This window comes from Macrotis lagotis, chromosome 3 (assembly GCF_037893015.1).
Source record: "Macrotis lagotis isolate mMagLag1 chromosome 3, bilby.v1.9.chrom.fasta, whole genome shotgun sequence".
Lineage (NCBI taxonomy): Eukaryota > Metazoa > Chordata > Mammalia > Peramelemorphia > Peramelidae > Macrotis > Macrotis lagotis.
Window position 1 is genome coordinate 247,147,252 of NC_133660.1, and position 13,168 is coordinate 247,160,419.

The following is a 13,168-nucleotide window of genomic DNA, read 5'->3' on the forward strand; positions in this document are numbered from 1 at the left end:
CAGAGAGAGAGAGAGGAAAAGTATACATAGAGAAACTGGACATGAAAACATCATGAAGAGATATATTTGCTTGAAACTTTTGCTACAATTGGAGGAAGTATGCTGGAGAGGTACAAATGGCTCATGAAATGATTTGACTTTGCATGACGCTTTTGTTCATGAAGACTGGCTGTCCATGGAGGGTACTTGAAAAAGGAGTAAGGTCTAAAGTGATAATAATTTGATGTGATTCATGACTCTTGAGAAGTATATTTTTAGGGGCAGCTAGGTGGTGCAGTGGATAAAGCACTGGCCCTGGAGTCAGGAGTACCTGGGTTCAAATCTGGTCTCAGACACTTAATAATTACCTAGCTGTGTGGCCTTGGGCAAGCCACTTAACCCCATTTGGCTTGCAAAAAAAAAAAAGTATATTTTTAATGAGACAGAAGAGGGAAGGGTACTCAATGACAATGAGGCAATGCTGGTAGTAAAATGGAAGAAAATGTCAGAACCAGGGCCAGGAACCAGGTGTCCTAACTCTCCAACAAGACTCTATTCTACTTTGCCTTGCTTTGAGTACTAAATATGATAAAACACCATAGATTTAGAACTACAAGGAATCTGGGAGTTGATCAGATCTTTGCTTTCCATTTCACAGATGAATCAATTAGATGCAGAGAATTAGGTATTTTGCCCAGGGTAACAGAGCTAGTAAGTGACAGAGGAGGCTTTGAAATCCAGTTCTTGGCTCCAAGTCAAGGCTCTTCTTTACTCAGAAGCTGACAAAGCACTGTGGTTTAATTAGATGGAGCAGTGGACCTGATATCAAGAAAAATGTATCTGACTAGTCAGTTTTATGTCCTTGAACTTGATGAGTCATTTTAATTCTATAACCTCTTTAATTCTTTCTTTCTTCATTCCTTACCATCACAGGAATATATCTTTAGAGCCAAGACCTTAGAAGCTAACTGTTGGATACAGGTCTGAATTTAATTCTTGCCTAGTTAAGAACCCCATTGCATATCCCTTCCTAAGGATACCAATCCTAACCTCCATAGAAACTCCAAACAATACCCAATCTCACCTTGGTGACCCCTCAAAACAAAACACATGCTCCATGAAGACCCCCCAGTAGTCTCCCAATCCCTATAGAAACTATAGCACCCTACATCCTATATACAGTACCTTTAAAAAAGAATTGCTCTCCCCACAGTCCACTGCTGGGTCTACTTGGATTTAATTGCCATTCCTTCCTTAGATAAACAACTTTGAATTCATTTCCATTTATAGGCCCATTTTCCTAAGTAGTCTGGGTAGCTTCCTCTCTATAAGATCCACATCTTTAGATCTTACATCTTTAAAGATCTTACATCTTTAGGGTCATCTTGGCAGTGGGACACCAGGAAGATGGGCAATGGTGGGAGGCAGAGGCAGCCTCCATTCTCCCCAAACACTTCCCTATACTTATACCTACGTTCCTCTCCTCTTCCTCCTACCCCTCATCCCCCAAGCTATTACTAGCTCCAGCCTGATCGGCCTCTAGCAACATGACTAGCTCCCACAGGAAAAATAGCAATAATAATCATTTCTTAATCCACAGAGTCCAAAGCCTGGTTTCCTGAAAATAAAAGACATCCCTACTAAGTATAGGAAATCAATCATATTTTTCTGGCCTTATGATAAGACCGAACTTTAAAGCAGCAAGAAAACACAAAATTATATGCAGACTTCTCAAAGGCACTAAACATTTAAATAACACAATTTAATGATGAACTAAATTTAAAAAAAGCTCATGGTATGGTATAATCCCCACTCTACCCCCCCCCCAAAAAAAAAGACAATTCTGGCCTGCATTGCCTAGACTTGACACCTTTGGATACACTCAGATCCATTAAAGAATTTGAATGAAAAGGTGTCAACTCAAATTGGTGTGAATCCCACAAAAAGAATGAGGGCAGGGGCAAACAGAGGGAAGCTCTATAAAAGAACCCGGCAGGGTAGTCCTCTCATCTTTGCTGCTGCTACAGCTCTGAGATTTGAGCTCTAGTTTCTTTTCCTGACTAAACTATCCTTGAGGAAAGGACTAGAAGGGCCAGGAACACCACAAAGTTGTTTGAAAGCCTCAAAATGGATGCCACTTATCTCTTGTGCATGGACTGTTTGGCTGACCCAGGGATGGTCAAATATGGCCATACCTTCTGCAAAGAATGTCTTCTCAGTCAGAGGAAGGAAGCTCCCACACCTGGAACCTGCCCCAATTGCAAGGCAATCATTGCATGGGGAGACTCTTTGTACAATGGGGTGCTGCAGAATCAGGCTCTTGGCAAGATGTTTGGACCCCCATTGCTGAACACCTGTAACCAACATGGGAAAGAAGTGATCTTGTTCTGTGAGCAGGACCAAAGAACCCTGTGTGCAGCTTGCTTTGTGGCACCAGAACACATGGACCATAAAGTCCTTCCCTTGGATATGGCCGTGGGTCAGTGCTTGCAGAAACTCCAGACCATATGGAAGCTTTTGCAGAGACAGGAACAGAAGTTTCAAATGGAATTGGAATGTAAGACAAGGAGAGTAGCCCAGTGGGAGGTGGAGGGGCAGACTCTCAAAGAGCTCATTATGTCTGAATATGAGAAGATGCACCAGTTCTTTTGGGAGGAAGAAGAGCTGCAATTGCAAAGACTGGACAAGGAAGAAAAAGATGTCTTGAAGCTTAAGGAAAACATGGACAGCCAATCCCAAGAGATCCTCAGTTGGCAAAGGAACTCAGAGAAGACACCAGAAGAAAGATTCAAGTTGAAGGATCAGACTGTGAAACAGTCTATGAAGGCTGAATTTGACAAAAAGTATCAGACTTTGTCAGAAGAAAAACAGCTCCATCTGCAAAAACTGGACCAGGAATTCAAAGACTTCTTGGCAAAGGTGGAAGAGGACAAAGCAAAAATGATCCATCAGATCCACAGTTTGAAAATGGGGATGTCAGAAATTGAGAACACTTGGAAGAAGCTTCCCATTGAAATGCTCCAGCATGGGAAAGACACACTGGAATGGACTGAGGAGCTACTTCTTGAACATCCAGAGGTAAGGTCCCCCAGATGGACCATGTACCCCATCCCTGGGATGCTAGAAATGCTCTTGACTTTCCACAGGGATCTAAGTCTGGATCCGAAAACAGCCAATCCTCATCTGCTCCTGTCTGATGATTTGAAAAGTGTGAGATATGTTTCTGTCCCCCAGGAGGTGCCTAACAACCCAGAGAGGTTTGACTTTGCTCTCTGGGTCTTGGCTACCCAGAACTTCACCTCAGGGAAACACTACTGGGAAGTGGAGGTGGGGAATAAAACGGAGTGGGAAGTGGGCATCTGTAAAACATCCATCAGAAGGAAGGGCAATAGCCGCAAGTTACCTGGGGTTGCATATACCCTTGTAGCCTTCCCATTTGGAAATGACTTTTGCCTCTGGTATTCACATCATAATATCAATATCCGCAAACCTGTTTCTAAGGTGGGCATTTTCCTGGATTATGAAAGAGGGCATGTAGCATTTTACAATGCTATGGATGGAACTCTAATTTACAGTCCCCCAAATGGTGCTTTTCAAGGGCCTCTTTTTCCTTGCTTCTCTCCTTGCCTTCCAAAGGGGAAAAATACCTCTGGATCTCTAAGGATCTGCCCCAGGAAGAACTAGCAGAATTCTGTACAAGATAATCATTACAAAAATGAGATTTTCCACTGCAATTCCTTATATGTCTTCCTATTTATCAGAAACCATGTTGTGTATATCAATAAAGGATCATTATCAAAAACAATGAAAGTCTTCTACCTCTTTTTTCAACCAAAAGAAATCAATTATATTATATGTGTTTTGAAAGTTCATGGATGAGGGGTAGCTGGGTGAAGCAATGGATAGAGCATCAACCCTGGAATCAGGAGGACCTGTGTTCAAATCCAGTCTCAGATACTTAATACTTACTTTGCTGTATGACCTCAGGCAAGTCACTTAACCCCATTGCCTTGCCTTGCCAAAAATAAAAAAAAAAGCCCAAAATTTGGTCCAACATATTTTCAATTTATTCTATGCATTGTTACCTAACACCTCTTTAAAACAAACTAGGGGAAAAAACCTGTTGATTACTAAATTTAAAGAGTGAAGATTATTTCAGAGGGATCACAATCAGTTTTCAGATAGATGATAGCCCCCAGTCTATGACAGGCCTTTTCCAATGAAAAAAGATCTCCCACTCCTCTACTCTATCAACTTGTACATGATGTAGGGAGAGTGTATGATGTAGGTGAAAGAGCACTAGATTGGGAGATGAGGGATATTGAGGGGGCGTGCCGGCTTTTCTCTCTCTTCCTCACACATGGGTGATGCTAATCAAGTCTTTTTAACTCTCTGGATTTCAAGTTTTCTCAGCTGCAAAATAAAGTGGCAGGACCTGTCCCAGATCTTATGTCTTCAGTTCTGTTGAGGAGATTCATTAATTAATGTTGAGTAAATAGAACCTAAGGTAGTTTTTACATCTAATCTTTATACCAAACACCAGGTGCCTTGACTCTCCAACTAGTATCTTTCCTGTGATTCTGTACTACTTTCCTTTGGTTTGGGTGCTAAATACAACACATCACCATAGATTTGGAACTAGATGGTCTCTTGGAGGTGGTCAAGATTTTATTTTTCATTTTACAGATGAATCAATGAGATAGAGAGACTTTAGGTGTTTTGTCTAAGGTAATACAGCTAATAAGCATTAAAGGCGACTTTGAATTGCAATTCTTGACTCCAAGTCTAGTGTATTGCAGAGGCTCTCTTGATATAGTGTTTGATAATGCACTATCCTTTCCTGTGGTTTAGTTAGAAAGAGTGAGGATTAGATCTGAATCAAGAAAAAAAAAAATGGATCTGACTCGCCAGCTGTAGGTACTTGAACTTGAATCTGTAACCTCTTTACAATTTACACCTTTACAATTCAGACCAAAGAGGCTGCCTATTTCAAATTCTTTCTTTTAAAAAATGAGACACAGGGGCAGCTAGGTGGCAAAGTGGATAGAGCACCGGCCCTGGAGTCAGGAGGACCTGAATTCAAATCCAGCCTCAGACACTTAATAATTACCTAGCTGTGTGGCCTTGGGAAAGCCACTTCACCCCATTGCCTTGCAAAAAAAAAACTAAACTAAAAAAATGAGACACAGAAAGCTTCCAAGATTTTCACAAAGTTAAATAGACCATATATAGTGAAGCCAAGATTTGAATCCACAATAAAGAAAATGATATATGCACTACCCCTGTTGAGGGATTGTTTCCCAAAAGTTCTTTAGAAACCTTAAAATATAGTGTAAATATGCATTACTATTAATGAGTATTTATTTAGTCATAATATAGCTATAGCTTGATATTTTACAAGATATGTTTCTTATAATAGACATGCAAAATATGGCACCACACTACAAGTCCGTAGCAGTGACAGTCAAACTCAAAACTTCTGACTCCAAGGCCAGGGTCCTTTACACTAGAGTTCAGTATAGCTTACTATTCTCCATTTCACTTCATACATTCTCTGATTAAAAAGTCTATGAATGAAGTAATTCCTAGATTGGTGACTATTTAGTTCTCTGTACACACGGCTAGTGTATATAAACTCATGTTTTGAAAATTATATGAGCACAATTAGATTGCTTGATGAGGAAATCCAGAAAACAGAGCCTGGATATACTAATCACTAGACAACAGAAATGAGTGAAATCCCAAGAATGAGATCTTACAAAGCTCTTGTTCTACCAATGGAGTCAGGTCACTAAGGTCAGGGAAGTCTGAACTATTCAGAACTATCCAGGAGATAGTTATATACATAAAACCAATCCTTACTGATACCAACTTCAACATATTTATTCATATTAAGGTGTTTTATAAGGTAGAAGTACAAAAGCATCAGGACTCTTTATAAGATGCAGGTGAAAAACTGGTTGGATTGCAAACACATCTATCAGTGAGGGGTCACAGCTGAAGAGATATATGCTATCAATCACTGTTTCAATGGGCCCACTAGCTTGAAATTCTGGAAATAAATAATTTGGGGGATCTATTATGAACATTTTGCCTTAAAATCTCATTTAACTTAATATTTTAAGGGGAAATATGAAAGTTTCTGTCAATATAAAATTTGAGAATCCAGCTCAGGTCACTTCATTTCAACTTTTCCTTTTATCAGAATGTTCCCTTGTCATCTGTAGTGTGGGCCCAATCATAGAGTCTAAGAACCTCTTTGGACTGTTTAGCCTCCTTTCTGCTCTCTTGATATTTTTTAGCATATGGCACCTTAAGCACTCTTGGTTAATTGTTTACACATATAAAAACATCAGTGTGCCTGAATTCAATACCAACGAGAGAAACATTCTGAATTCTACTAAGTGTTATCTCCAAGCATCATTTCTGGAAGAGATGACATGTATAGTTCATCAGTAAATTCTCCTTATCTGCTGACTTCATGATATGCATCTTGACTACCTTCAGATTTGAAGGCCTCAAGAAGTCTGACTGCATCCTGTCGGCAAGATGTGGACCTTTAGGGCCAACCTGACCCTGAGGAACGGGCAAGAAAGACAATGGTGGGAGGCAGAGGCAGCTTCCATTCTCTCCTGCCACTCCCCTCCACCTATTCCTACATTCCTCTCCTCTTCCTCCTCTCTCTCATCCCACAAGCTGTTACCAACCACAGCCAGACCTGATTTCACCCACATGGCCAATACCCAGAGGGGGAAAAAAGGATAAGGTAATGTTTTCTTAATCCACATACAGTCCAAAGCCAATTTCTGAAAATAACAGGCTCATCCCACTAAGTGTAAGAAATTAATCATGTAGCACAGACTTCTCTAAGGCAGTCATTGTACAAACAACACAATTTAATAAGGAACTAAATAAATAAAAGGTCATTGCATAGCATAACCTCCACCCTACCCCCCCAAAAGACAATTCTGATCTGCATTGCCTAGGCTTGATACCATTAGGCACAATCAGACCAATTAATTCATTTGAATGAAAAGGTATGAACCCCCCAAAAAAGGAGAGATCCTAGAATGAGGGCAGGGGCAAACAGAGGCAAGCCCTATAAAAGAACCAAGCAAGGTAATCCTCTCATCTTTGCTGCTGCTACAACTCGGTCTAGAGGTCCAGTTACTGAAGGCCTAGGAATATGAATGCCACAAAGTTGTTTGATAGCCTCAAAATGGATGCCACTTATCTCTTGTACATGAACTGTTTGATCCAAGGTTGGCCATACAGCAAGAGTGTCTTCTGCAAAGAGTGTCTCCTCAGCCAGGGGAAGGAAGTCCCCAAATCAAGAACCTGCCCTAATTGCAAGGCAATAATTGCATTGGGAGACTTTGTATAATGGGAGATTGTAGCATCTGGCTCTCCTGGGCAAGATGCTTGGATCCCCATTACTGTAAAGCATCAAGGACCAGAATACCTGTGACCAACATGGGAAAGAAGTGACCTTGTTCTGAGAAGAGGACCACAGAACCAAGTATGGGACTTGCTTTGTGTCACCAAAGCAAAAGGACCACAAAATCCTTCCCTTGGACATAGCTATGTGTCAATGCTTGTAGGAGCAACAGGCCACATGGAAGCTTTTTTTTTTAGGGTTTTTTTGGCAAGGCAATGGGGTAAAGTGGCTTGCCCAAGGCCATACAGCACAATAAGAGGCAGGATTCCCACTGAAGTCATAGTATCATACTCAGGGGGAACCTCAGAAGTCCTTAGTTCAACTCCTTCATTTTAAAAAGGAAGAAACTGAGGCTGAGAGATGTGATTTCCCCAGGACCACCTAGTTGATAGATGTCTGACTCAGCATTTGATCTTGGGTCCACTTGACTCAATGTCCAGGACTCTCTCTACTTTATCAACTTCCTTCTCCAGTAGAATGTTTTTGAGCAAAGATGGAACTTCATCCCAGTTCATAGTTCCAGAGGACTTCCAAAAGTTTATCATATCATTAGGTAATAAACTTAGAGGTCATAACATCATAGAATTAAAGAGAAAGGACATTAGAAGTCAAATTCAATCCCTTCAATTTGCATGTGACTATTTGACCCAGGCTTCTCACATTACAGACATTACATAGAAGAAAACTGAAGCTTCATAGAATAGAAGACACATGGCCAAGGTCATGTAGCTAGAAAATGTCAGGGTCAGGGCCAGGAACCTGGTATTCTGAGTCTCCAGCTAGTGTATTTCTCATGTTTCTATGCTACTTTCCATTGATTTGAGTAGTAAATGTAATGCAGAACTAGAAGAGATCTTGGAGGCTATCTTGATAGCCTGGTTTTTTTCCTGGTTTTTCATTTTATAGATGAATTAGTCAGAGGCAGAGAGGTTAGGTGATTTGCCCAGGTAACAGAGGTAGCTTAGAAATGCAGGAAGAATAAGAAATGTAAATTTGTGGTTTCTACATTGGTCAGTGACCCAGCCTCCCACCTTAGAAAGAACCTGATTACAAGAGCCATTTTAACAGTCAGTCCCCTGAACTCAATATAAATTAAATATTGGATCTATGAACCAGAGAAAACCAACTGAGTACTACCACTCCATGTAGTTTATTTAATTTAATCTATTCTCTAACTTGTCATTTATCTGTCATATGTAAACCCATGTTTTGAAAATGAGATATGAAAATAGGAACTATTTGATTAGGTTCATTAAATAAAGCTCTTCATAAAAACAATGTTTCTGGTACTTTCCACTCCCCTGATTGGACTTTAAGATATAGCAATAGGTACTGTGACATCCTGTTCTATCACAACTGAAAATCTTAGTTCCAACAGCATATTGTATAGTACCTGCCTATATCAAGTTTTTAATTTCTTTACACCAAGGCTCCAGAAAATCTAGATACAAAGAAAGACAGCTCATTATCTCTTAGACAACCTCCTCTGAGGCTTCATGCCCACACCCCCACCTGCTGTCACCCAACATAGACCAGTCATCTCCAATGAGGACTCCACAGAAAACTCATATTATATGACATTCTATTGAGATTGTATACATTTACTTAACTGCACTACCTCAAGGTTGAAATCCATTCTTTCTGGAAACTTGAACTTCTCTCAGACTGGCTCCTTTACAGGTAGATATTATACTATTTTATGAAGCTCTGAAGAAAATGGTGCAACATGCATTAAATTTTCTATTTTGTTATTTCTTGAAGTGTATGCATTTTCTTAACATATGAGTCTAGTCAGCCTCAAACTAGAGTCTTATGTCATTCTTTCTGATGAGCATACCATCGATTCTTAAGAAAAACTCAGTAAAGGCATCACTCTAATTTTCATCCTTAAGCTTGAAAAGCCATCACTGTAAAGTTCATCTTCAAACAGAACTACCTCAAAAAAATTCAATCTGTTCTCTGGCTCTCAGTTTCTCTCTATCTGTGTGATCTCAGATCTCGATTGGTTAAGAGTGAATGGAAATAGGGTGACTAGGTGGCGCAGTGGATAAAGCACCAGCCCTGGAGTCAGGAGTACCTGGGTTCAAATCTGGTCTCAGGCACTTAATAATTACCTAGCTGAGTGGCCTTGGGCAAGCCACTTGACTCCATTTGCCTTGTAAAAACCTAAAAAAAAAATGAATGCAAATAACTTTATTGACCAGAATAAAACCAGATTGATTTTTTTTGTGTGTTAGGTTAAAGAGATGATTGTCTCTCTCACTTTCTCTCCTACTCTTAATCACTGAATTAAGGCAAAATGCAAACTGGTAAAGACCTTAGCTTTAAAATCTCTCAACACATCCAGGGTCATCACTAGTTTGTCCTGAACTGTAGCTGGTTGGCCTGTGGACCCAGAAGTATCCAGAGAACACAGTGAGGCTGTTGATTTTTCAAAGTTCTCCCTCACTTAAACCAATTCACTCCCATGGCATCGCATCTCTGATGATGATCCTCTTCCAGAATGAAGGATAAACAACAATCTATATTTTCTGTCATAGCCCCAATACTTCATTTAAGTACATCACCAAGCAATTTTCTCATGTCATCTGTAAAATAAGTGCAATCATAAGGTCTGTTTGGAGAGTTTAACCTCCTTTCTACTCTTTTGACATTCTTTAACTTCTACTACCTTAAGCACTCCTGACTAATTGTTATAGATAGATAGATAGATAGATAGATAGATAGATAGATAGATAGATAGATAGATAGATAGATATAGATATATAAACATCAGTGCCCTTGAATTCAAAATCACAGACAAAAACAATGTGGATTCCATAAATGTCACTGACTTCATGGCCACCTTCAGATTCCAAACCCCTAAGAAGTCTGGACCACTTCTTCTATGCAAGATATGGTTCTTTAAGGACATTCTGGCCCTGGGGAACCAGCAAGAATGTCACTGGTGGGAGACAGAGGCAGCTTCCATTCTCTCCTGCTACTCCCCTCCACCAAACAGTACATTCCTCTCTTCATCCTCCTCTCCTTCATCCCCCAAGCTGTTACTAGCCCTAGCCTGACATGGGTCCAGCAACATGACTGGCACACAAAGAAAAAAAATAAAGTGATAATTTCTTAATTGATACAGAGTTCACAGCCTGGTCCCTAAAATGACAGACACAATTGTACTAAGTATAGGAAATCAATCAGATAATTTTAGCTTTGTGATAAGACTGAATTTTAAAGTTTTCAAGAAAGAACAAAAATATAGCACAGAAGTCTCAAAGGCAATCAACCTACAAACAACACGTCTTAGTAATGAAAGAAATAAAGTCTCATTGTGTGGTAAAGGTCTCACTAAAAAAAGAATTCTGGCCTGCACTGTCTAGATGTGACACCACTGGGAAAACTGCAGCCCTGCTTGGTTTAGTGGAAAAGGTAGCAACTCATATAGGTGTGAACTCCACCAAAGAGAGCCTGGAACCACTGGAAAGCCATAGGAATGGACACTTTGGTGATGGAATGAGGGGAGGGGCTAACAGCGGGAAGCCCTGTAAAAGAACCCAGCTAGGTAGTCCTCTCATCTTTCCTGTTGCTAGATCTCAGAAGATAGAGTTCCAGTAAATCTTCCTGAGTAGACTATCCTTGAAGAAAGGATTAGAAGGCCAGGAACATGGATGCCACAAATTTGTTTCAAAGTCTCAAAATGGATGCCACCTGAACAATTTCACTGACCCAAGGATGGTCAACTTTGGCCATATCTTCTGCAAAGAATTTCTTGTCAGCTGGGGGTGGGGGGGAGAAAGCCCCCACACCTGGAACCTGCCCCAACTGCAGGGCAGTCACTGAATTGGTAGACCCTTTGTCCAATGGGGGGGCTGCAGCATTTGACTCTCCTTGGCATGATGGTTGGACCCCTATTACTACAGAGCATCAGAGACCTGAAACACGGGTGACCAACATGGGAAAGAAGTGACCTTGTTCTGTAAGCAGGACCACAGAGCTCTGTGTGGGACTTGCTTTGTGGAACCAGAGCACAAAGACCACAAAGTTCTTCCCTTGGACATGACTGGGGATCAGTGCTTGAAGAAGCTCCAGGCCACATGGGAACGTTTGCAGACAGAAACAAATATTTCTTTTTTTATTATAAAGATTTTATTTATTTTGAGTTTACAATTTTTTCCTAATCTTACTTCCCTCCCCCCCCACACAGAAGGCAATTTGCCAGTCTTTACATTGTTTCCATGGTATACATTGATCCAAATTGAATGTGATGAGAGAGAAAAATCATATCCTTAAGGAAGAAACATAAAGTATAAGAGATAACAAGATCAGACAATAAGATAGCAGGCTTTTTCCTAACTTAAGGGTAATGGTCCTTGGTTTTTGTTCAAACTCCACAGTTCTTTCTCTGGATACAGATGGTATTCTCCAGTGCAGACAGCCCCAAATTGTCCCTGATTGTTGCACTGATGGAATGAGCGAGTCCTTCAAGTTTGGTCCTCACCCCCATGTTGCTGTTAAGGTGTACAGTGTTTTTCTGGTTCTGCTCATCTCCCTCAGCATCAATTCATGCAAATTCCTCCAGACTTCCCTGAATTCCCATCCCCACCCCCACCCCACCCCCATTTCTAATAGAACAATAGTGAGGAACAAATATTTCAAATGGAATTGGAATGTAAGACAATGAGAGAGACCCAATGGGAGGGGGAGGGACAAACTCTCAAACAGCTGGTTGTGTCTGAATATGAGAAGATGCACCAGTTCTTTTGGGAGGAAGAAGAACTGCAATTGCAAAGACTGGAAAAAAGGAAGAAAAAGATACCTTGGCGCTTAAGGAGAACAAGGACAGCCAGTCCCAAGAGATCCTCAATCGGCAAAGGAACTCAGAGAAGACACCAGAGGAAAATTTCAAGTTGAAGGATCAGGCAGTGAAACAGCCTATGAAGGTTCAGTTTGACAAAAAGCATCAGATCTTGTCAGAAGAAAAACAGTTCTATCTGCAAAGACTGGACCAGGAATTCAAAGACATCTTGGCACAGTTGGAGGAGGACAAGGCAAAAATGACCCATCAGATTCACAGTCTGCAAGTAAGGATGTCACAAACTGAGAAAACTTGGAAGAAGCTTCCCATTTAAATGCTCCAGCATGGGAAAGAAACATTGAAATGGACTGAGGAGCTACTTCTGGAACATCCAGTGGTAAGGTCCCCCAGATGGACCATGTACCCCATCCCTGGGATGCCAGAAATGCTCTTGACTTTCCACAGGGGTCTAAGTCTGCCAATCCTCACCTGCTCCTGTCTGATAATTTGCAAAGTGTGAGATATGTTTCTGTCCCCCAGGAGGTGCCCAACAACCCAGAGAGGTTTGATTTTGCTCTCTGGGACTTGGCTACCCAGAGCTTCACCTCAGGGAAACACTACTGGGAAGTGGAGGTAGGGAATAAAACGGAGTGGGAAGTGGGCATCTGTAAAGCATCCATGAGAAGGAAGGGCTGTGGTCACCTGGGGCTACCTCTACCCTTGTAGCCTTCCTATCTGGAAATGACTTTTGCCTCTGGTATTCACATCAAGATATGAATGTCCACCACCCAGTTCCTAAAGTGGGCATTTTCCTGGATTATGCAAGAGGGCATATAGCATTTTACAATGCTATGGATGGAACTCTAATTTACAGTCCCCCAAATGGTGCTTTTCAAGGACCTCTTGGCCCTTGCTTCTCTCCCTGTTTTCCAAAGGGGAAGGACACATCTGGATCTCTAAGGATC

At 41.0% G+C, this 13,168-nt stretch overlaps 2 pseudogenes; one reads left to right on the plus strand and one right to left on the minus strand.

Annotated features, from left to right (window-relative positions):
• On the plus strand, positions 1–3,760 carry LOC141518395 (putative E3 ubiquitin-protein ligase TRIML1 pseudogene; annotated as a pseudogene).
• A 3,352-nt stretch (positions 3,761–7,112) lies between these two features.
• Positions 7,113–13,168, minus strand: part of LOC141518397 (TIP41-like protein) — a 222,997-nt pseudogene continuing 216,941 nt past the window's right edge.